Below are 9,358 nucleotides of genomic sequence, written 5' to 3'. Positions count from 1 at the left end.
CGCCGCCAGGAGCTCGTTCCCCTCTCCCTCGCGCGAGCGCATCTCTCCCTTGATCTCATCTCGCTCCAGCGCCGCCCCTCGCCCTCCATCGTCCGCTTCCGGCACCTCCGACCCTCTTCTACATCGCCTCCCCATCACCATGGCCTGACGCCCGAGCGCCTCCTGCCGCGAGCTCCACCAGGACCACGCCGCTACCCCGCCTCCAAGTCTACCCCGCGCAGGCGCCTAAGCCCCACCACCATCTCGACCTCGCCATGGCCACTGCAAGCCGTCCTCGGCCATCCCCGATGCGCCCCTCTTCTTCCCTTCTGCTTCGTCTCCATGGTGTCGTTGTCATCCCGTCGTTCCTCCATTCTCCATCGCGCCCCGCTTCTCCTTACTAAGGCCGCTGCCGGCGCCCCAAGCGCAACCGCGCCCTGCTGCAGCTGCTCTTCTCGTGTGTCGCCTGACCTGCGCTGCTGCAGCAGCTTCAACACCTCACCGCCCGTCGCCATCAACCTCTCCACCTGCATCCTGCAAGCTCTCGCCGCTACCCCGAGCTCCCCTATCCTCGAGCACCTGTTGGCTTCGGATCCTGTCAAGCACTCTAACCGGTCACTGCCATGTCCTTGCATCCATCTGGTGATGTTGTTTTCACGGAGCCACTGTACCATGGCCACAAACGAGACTCGTCGGTCATCACCAAGACCCGCTACGTTGACTAGATCGGTGCCGTTTCAGGCCAATGCACTGTGCTACTACGCTGAGAGAACCCGGATACGCCAAGACTCGGACCGACAAGTACCGTGGCACCGAAGACATTTGATGCATCAAGTCCCTTCTCGAAAGTGTACAACTACCGTTGCCGACGACCCGAGTACCACTACTGTCGACCCTCGAAGACCCCGTGGGCGTCAAGTTCCATGTCGTGACCCCGAACATCTACGAAAATGTTGTACGACTACTTCCGTGGCCGAAGACCCATGTACAACTACCGTCGCCGTGTACGACTACTTCCGCTACGAACGTCCCGAGAACGTCTACTTTCTCTACTTTGCACCGAACGAGAATCGTCCCGTTTCCTCGCTTCGAAGGTATAACCACCGAGACGACGCCCGTGAACGAATGCATGTGTTGTAGGAGATGATCGTGGTTGCATTGTGTCCTAGTTTTTCTTTGCGAGTTCCTCGTTGCCTTGTCGTCGACATGTGGGAACCCGGAATCCGGGAGCACCCCCACCATTCTTGCATGACTCGCTCACGCCCTATCCTTTTCACCGGTATCTCCATGAGCTACCAGAACTGATATGTTGCCATGGCACCATTTTCGGATTCATCACCGTGGCCCCCTTTCCTTTCCGCCACGAGGACTAATGCTTCATAAAATGCTCTTATCAACATCTATACCTATACTAATTACAAACTCCCAAGAAATTACCACGTTAATTAGATTTTACGAGCCGTTAATATGGTGGGGCCTTATTTTTACGGTGTAGATGGACTCTCAGAGAAAAAAATCAATAGAAAAAAACTCATGTATATCTCTCTCAAGAAAAAAACTCACGTATATCTCTCTCATAATCTCTCAATCTCCCACGTCTCACCTTACGTCTCTCTACCAAACTCACGTAAAAAGCACTCACGTATCTATCCCATGGCTAAACTCTCTCGATCTCTCACGTAGGTTTGTATCTTCGCCCCTTCACCCTAATGTCTCTCATATCAGATCATCTCTTCCTAGCATGCAATTGTGCAGGAAGTGCAAGATCCATCAAGATCTCTTCAAACGATGCGATTCTTCTTCTTTTGTCCGAGATTCAAGTGGTGATGGTTCGGGTGTTGATAGATGCAAGTGCACAGATCGACCAACCAAAGGCTAGATTCAAATAGTTACTTTTTGCAATATATATGCTCAGATCAATTCCACATCGGCCTTGGAGTCCACCAGGATGGAGAAGGCCACACCCAGAAAGGGGAAACCAACCTCACGCATGCCTAGAAGCACCAGGCGTTTGAGTCCACCAGGATGGAGAAGGCCACGCCCAACAAGGTGAAACCCAACCTCACGCATGCCTAGAAGCAGCAGGCCTAGAACTATCCAAGTCTAGCAGGATGAAGACCAGGCCCAACAGGACGAAGCTTGGGTGAAGCAGCAGGTTCCTTGAAGGAGACGAAGAGCATGGTGGAAGACCCTGGCCATTAGCACCATTGACCCTAGCTGTTGTGTCGCCACATCCTCGCTTGAACTCTCCTAGCCTCCTACCATGTCTCCATGCTATACCGACTCTATCTGAATGTCTGGGGTTGCAGCATTTAATACTCTGATATGAATATGGTGCACCTCCTCACGTTCTTCAGAGTAAACTCCTGAATTCTTGATCCAAGTTCCCACACGGGGCAGTGTAGCTGAGCCAGTTAGGCTTCAGGACGTGTGATGGTGGTCGGTGCAGCTGCAGCTGCAACAAGGAGCAACCTTGGCGTAATCTTGATTTTTTGTGTGGACTAGATTAGGTTCAAATTTCTGTTAATTTGTATCTCAATTGCTCCCATAAACCCAGAATTGTTGAGGTAAGACTATACTTTCTTTCTCAAATAGCATTCAAGTTTTATAAATTAATCAAGATGTTATGTTTACTGATTGTGTCAGAAGCGTAGAAGCACCATGGATGATTGTTATTTGAGGAGATGGTATGTCGTCAAGGTTGGAGGACTCGTGTGCCTGGCATCAAGGTCCTCTTCCATATTGTCCAAGTTCTTTCACTTTTTTGAAATTTCTCCCTGCAGTTTTAATACGATATGTGATTTCTTCCTTTTCAAAGTTGTTTTTCAATGCACAGCTGCCTGACCATAAATTATTTAGGCTTATGCTTAATTGGTGAGTCTTTTAGTTCGGTAGAACTTTGTATGTTGGTAGATGGTTGTGCTTCAGTATGTACCATGCCTTCTAAGTTGCAGTTCGTTGTTTCCTTCAAATTATATCAAAAGGAACGTCCAGGTTCTCTTTGGTATCATGAAATTAACTGCCCTTTTTAAACAGAAATTCATGGATTGGTTGCACAAAAAAAGTGTTATCATTATCATCGTTCGACTCAGATTATTCAGTAATTAAAATTCTTATAGTTGTAGAACAGTAATTTGTATTTTGCAGTTGCTTTAGTCTAACATGAACGACTTCAATATCTAACACCAATGTTCCCTATATCACGCCGTGCCGTTGCGGTACAATATCTCCTCTATGAAAATAAAGTGCTACCTGAAGACAGGGAAGTCGGGAGAGAAAAGCAAGAAACAATCTGAAGTCTGTAACAAGAAAGATGTAAATTGTGCTGCTTTGCATTACCAATGTCAGAAAACTTTTAGTATAATTGGAAAATGAAAGAAGTAGAATAAGCAGAAAAATTTAACCGAAACTTATAACATCTTGCCCCTCTTACTGTTATATATTCTGTGATGTCAATTTTTAAAGTAATTTTATTTAATTCATCCAATGAAAAGGATATAAGCAAGTGAAAGGGACTATGATTCTAATCTAGGGGGTCGTTCCTCCTTTGAGCTTTTATGGTAGATCGTATCATTGTTGATGGCATGCTCTCATAACACCATGTTCTGTTGATTTGTATACCTTTAATTGGAATGAATTCAGATTCTGTTATCTTCCCTGTTTGCAGTGTTTGCCGCTGGAATTAGTCAAAGATGGGAATGCAATCTTGAAGTGAGAGGATGTCGTGCTTCCATGGTTTGCAATAATAGTGGGATGTTCTGATTGCAACTCTAGAACTATTTATCCATGTTTTCTGTTTTTCTTTGCAATCTTGCTTTCAGTTCTGTTATTGCCAAGGGAGCCATTATGTGGCCTCCATTGCATGGAAAGGTAATAAGCTGAGAACTCCTGGAGAATGTATTACTCGGCATGATATTTCCCGGCATCAGTCACTGAAATATCAAGATTTCAATATAGTTTGGTCTTCTTTTGTTACATCTAATGATGTATTGGGCTCCCCAGTCTATGTACAGTCTGTTGTATTTTCAGAAAATAACCAAAAGAATGATGCTCCAAATAGACAATATTATATATACATGCATTAAGTTTTACTTTTCAGAATGATGTGCTATATTATTTTAGTGCTATGCACGATCCACCTACAGAAGTGTCTAACATTGCTGCTCTAAAGAGTATCGCATGCAATCCTCTAATTTCTATAACATATACTTCATATGATATTTTGAGATGTACATTTAACTGCTTTCTTTTCATGTAATGCTCACTTGGACTTGAGTAACTGATTTACGTGTACATTATGTATTTCTAACATCTCCATCAATTTTACAATGGGGTCAAATTCGTCTGTTTATGTTTACATCTTATTGTCATTTCAAACCACTAAAAAAACTTTGCAATAGCTAATACTTATGATCCTGCTGTTTAAACAAACATATTTTGCCGAAATTATTTGAGTCCCATCGTGTTGTTGTAGAACTTTGTGCTTCATCAGTCATAGCAAGAGCATAGGAAAAACTGGTGCGGGTAGTTTCATTACAAAGGCGATACATCCCATGGAATTCCTTCCCTCTTAACTTCTCAGACTCAAAATTGGTTACCTATAACTATGTATCTATCATTTTTATTTTTACTTAATTACAAGAACTTATATTCAAGATAGTTAACATGATGATGCATTCTATTTGTTGGTTGAATAAATAATTAGTATCACAAGCCAAGCCTAAATACCTTGATTCATATTTTCCAATTGTATAGTCGGAGTATCTTCGTGTGTACCTCAAAATACTAGCCCGTGCAGGTGCACGGGTTGATGACTAGTTTTCATAAAATTGCATAAACTTGTTCATGTCATCCGCATCATGATAACAACAATTAAAATGTTTAAATTGTTGTTGCACCAGATTGATAAATGCTTATGGGGATTTTCCGGAATTGTTGTTTGTTGTTCCGGCCTCATTTAAACTTGCCTAGTTAGGTAGTTTTATTATGCTTCTCCTCTTGCCATGTTTAACAACATTTAATATTGTTGAGTAAAACGAGAGAGAACTCAATAAGTCATGTGGTGTTTCGTCAATATGCAACGGAGTTGCATATTGGGCTCCATTTAACTTGTAGTTTTGTTTGTGCACTTTGCCATGCCATGCTTCATTAAACCGGACATGCATCATACTTGATTGTGCATCATGCCATGTTATGTGATGATTGTTTACTATGTTGTTTGCTTCTTTCCGGTGTTGCTTCTTCGGGTTAGTTCCGATAACGTCGCGTTTGTGAGGATTCGTTCGACTTTGTCCGTTTGTCTTCTTCATGGACTCGTTCTTCTTCCTTGCGGGATCTCAGGCAAGATGACCATACCCCTCGAAATCACTTCTATCTTTGCTTGCTAGTTGCTCGCTCTTTTGCTATGCATATGCTGCGATACCTACCACTTGCTTATCATGCCTCCCATATTGCCATGTCAAAAACCTCTAACCAACCTTGTCCTAGCAAACCGTTGTTTGGCTATGTTACCGCTTTGTTCAGCCCCTCTTATAGCGTTGTTAGTTGCAGGTGAAGATTGGAGCTTGTTCCATGTTTGGAACATGGATATTTGTGGGGATATCACAATATCTCTTATTTAATTAATGCACCTATATATACTTGGTAAAGGGTGGAAGGCTCGGCCTTATGCCTGGTGTTTTGTTCCACTCTTGCCGCCCTAGTTTCCGTCATATCGGTGTTATGTTCCTGAATTTTGTGTTCCTTACACAGTTGGGTTATAATGGGAACCCCTTGACAGTTCGCCTTGAATAAAACTCCTCCAGCAATGCCCAACATTGGTTTTACCATTCGCCACCTAGCCTCTTTTTCCCTTGAGTTCTGCAGACTCAAGGGTCATCTTTATTTTAACCCCCCCGGGCTAGTGCTTCTCTAAGTGTTGGTCCGAACCGAGCTGCCTGCGGGGCCACCTCAGGGAAACTTGAGGGTTGGTTTTACTCGTAGCTAGTCTCATTTGAGTGTGCCCTGAGAACGAGATATGTGCAGCTCCTATCGGGATTTGTCAGCACATTCGGGCGGTGTTGCTGGACTTGTTTTACCATTGTCGAGGATGTCTTGTAACCGGGATGCCGAGTCTGATCATATTGTCTTGGGAGAAGGAATATCCTTCGTTGACCATGAGAGCTTGTGATGGGCTAAGTTGGGACACCCCTGCAGGGATTTGAACTTTCAAAAGCCGTGCCCGTGGTTATGGGCAGACGGGAAATTGTTAGTGTCCGGTTGTAGAAAACCTAAGTTTATCTTAATTAAAATGCATCAACCGCGTGTCTAACCGTGATGGTCTCTTTCGGGCGGAGTCCGGGAAGCGAACACGGTGTTGGAGTTATGTTTGGCGTAGGTTATTCTAGGATCACTTCTTGATCATAGTTGTTCGACCGTGCTTTGCCTTCTCTTCTCGCTCTCATTCACGTATGTTACCCACCATATATGCTAGTCGCTTGCTGCAGCTACACCTCATGCCTTTTACCCTTCCTATAAGCTTAAATATTCTTGATCGCGAGGGTGTGAGATTGCTGAGTCCCCGTGACTCACAGATACTTCCAAAACAAGTTTTGCAGGTGCCGATGATACCGTACAGACGACGCAACCTGAGCTCTAGGAGGAGTTCGATGAAGATCATGTTTGTTATGTTGTTCCATTTCCAGTTGATCAGTAGTGGAGCCCAGTTGCGACGATATGGGATCTGTGTAGCATTTGGGGTAGTCTTCTTTTATTTTGAGTTTCGTAGTCGGACCTTGATTGTATCTGGTTGATGTAAAGCTTTATTCATGTAATTGTGTGAAGTGGCGATTGTAAGTCAACTATGTATCTCTTTCCCTTATGTATTACATGAGTTGTGTGAAGATTACCTCACTTGCAACATTACTTTCAATGCGGTTATTCCTCTAAGTCGTGCTTCAACACGCGGGAGATATAGCCGCATCAAGGGCGTTACATAGGTTAGTCCAAAAAATAATATAGAAGTGGATAATAAAGCCCAATAATGTCCAAAACAATAGATAATATAGCATGGAGCAATCAAAAACTATAGATACGTTGGAGACGTATCAAGCATCCCCAAGCTTAATTCTTGCTCGTCCTCGAGTAGGTAAATGATAAAAACAGAATTTTTGATGCGGAGTGCTACTTGGCATAATTTTAATGTAATTATTCTTAATTGTGGTATGAATATTCAGATCCGGAAGATCCAAGACAAAAATTTAATATTGACATAAAAATAATAATACTTCAAGCATACTAACAAAGCAGTTATGTCTTCTCAAAATAGCATGGCCAAAGAAAGTTATCCCTGCAAAATCATATAGTCTGGCTATGCTCCATCTTCACCACACAAAATATTTAAATCATGTACAACCCTGATGACAAGCCAAGCAATTGTTTCATACTTTTGGTGTTCTATAACTTCTTTCAATCTTCACGCAATACATGAGCGTGAGCCATGGACATAGCACTTATAGGTGGAATAGAATGGTGGTTGTGGAGAAGACAAAAAGGGACAAGATAGTCTCACATCAACTAGGCGTATCAACGGGCTATGGAGATGCCTATCAATAGATATCAATGTGAGTGAGTAGGGATTGCCATGCAATGGATGCACTAGAGCTATAAGTATATGACAGCTCAAAAATAAACTAAGTGGGTGTGCATCCAACTTGCTTGCTCATGAAGACCTCGGGCATTTTGAGGAAGCCCATCATTGGAATATAGAAGCCAAGTTCTATAATGAAAAATTCCCACCATATGAAAGTGACGAAATGAGAGACTCTCTACTATGAATATCATGGTGCTACTTTGAAGCACAAGTGTGGTAAAAGGATAGTAACATTGTCCCTTCTCTCTTTTTCTCTCTTTTTTTTATTTGGGCCTTTTCTCCTATTTTTTATGGCCTCTTTTCTTTCTCTTTTTTTATTTTTCGTCCGGAATCTCATCCCGACTTGTGGGGGAATCATAGTCTCCAACATCCTTTCCTCAATGGAACAATGCTCTAATAATGATGATCATCACACTTTTATTTTTCTTACAACTCAACAATTGCAACTCGATACTTAGAACAAAATATGACTCTATATGAATGCCTCCGGCGGTGTGCCGGGATATGCAATGAATCAAGAGTGACACGTATGAAAGAATTTATGAATGGTGGCTTTGCCACAAATACGATGTCAACTACATGATCATGCTAAGCAATATGACAATGATGGAGTGTGTCATAATAAACGGAATGATGGAAAGTTGCATAGCAATATATCTCGGAATGGCTATGGAAATGCCATAATAGGTAGGTATGGTGGCTGTTTTGAGGAAGGTATGTGGTGGGTGTATGATACCGGCGAAAGGTGTGCGGTATTAGAGAGGCTAGCAAAGGTGGAAGGGTGAGAAAAGTCCGCATAATCCATGGACTCAACATTAGTCATAAATAACTCATATACTTATTGCAAAAATCTACAAGTTATCAAAGCAAAGTATTACGCGCATGCTCCTAGGGAGATAGATTGGTAGGAAAAGACCATCGCTCGTCCCCGACCGCCACTCATTAGGAAGACAATCAAAAAATAAATCATGCTCCGACTTCATCACATAACGGTTCACCATATGTGCATGCTACGAGAATCACAAACTTTAACACAAGTGTTTCTCAAATTCACAACTACTCAACTAACACAACTTTAATATCACCATCTTCATATCTCAAAACAATTATCAAGCATCAAACTTCTCATAGTATTCAACACACTCATAAGAAAGTTTTATTATTAATCTTGTATACCAAGCATATTAGGATTTTAAGCAAATTACCATGCTATTTAAGACTCTCAAAATAATCAAAGTGAAGCATGAGCCATCAATAGTTTCTATAAAACAAATCCACCACCGTGCTCTAAAAGATATAAGTGAAGTACTAGAGCAAAACTATATAACTCAAACGATATAAGTGAAGCACATAGAGTATTCTAACAAATTCCAAATCATGTATGGCTCTCTCAAAAGGTGTGTACAGCAAGGATGATTGTGGTAAACTAAAAAGCAAAGACTCAAATCATACAAGACGCTCCAAGCAAAACACATATCATGTGGCGAATAAAAATATAGCTCCAAGTAAAGTTACCGATAAAAGTAGACGAAAGAGGGGATGCCTTCCGGGGCATCCCCAAGCTTTGGCTTTTAGGTGTCCTTAGATTATCTTGGGGGTGACATGGGCATCCCCAAGCTTAGGATCTTGCCACTCTTTGTTCCATAATCCATCAAATCTTTACCCAAAACTTGAAAACTTCACAACACAAAACTTAAAGTAGAAAATCTCGTGAGCTCCGTTAGCGAAAGAAAACAAAAGTCCACTTCA

Source organism: Triticum dicoccoides, chromosome 6A (assembly GCF_002162155.2).
Source record: "Triticum dicoccoides isolate Atlit2015 ecotype Zavitan chromosome 6A, WEW_v2.0, whole genome shotgun sequence".
Taxonomy (NCBI): Eukaryota; Viridiplantae; Streptophyta; class Magnoliopsida; order Poales; family Poaceae; genus Triticum; species Triticum dicoccoides.
The sequence above is the reverse complement of the archived record's forward strand: the minus strand, read 5'-3'. Positions refer to the sequence as shown.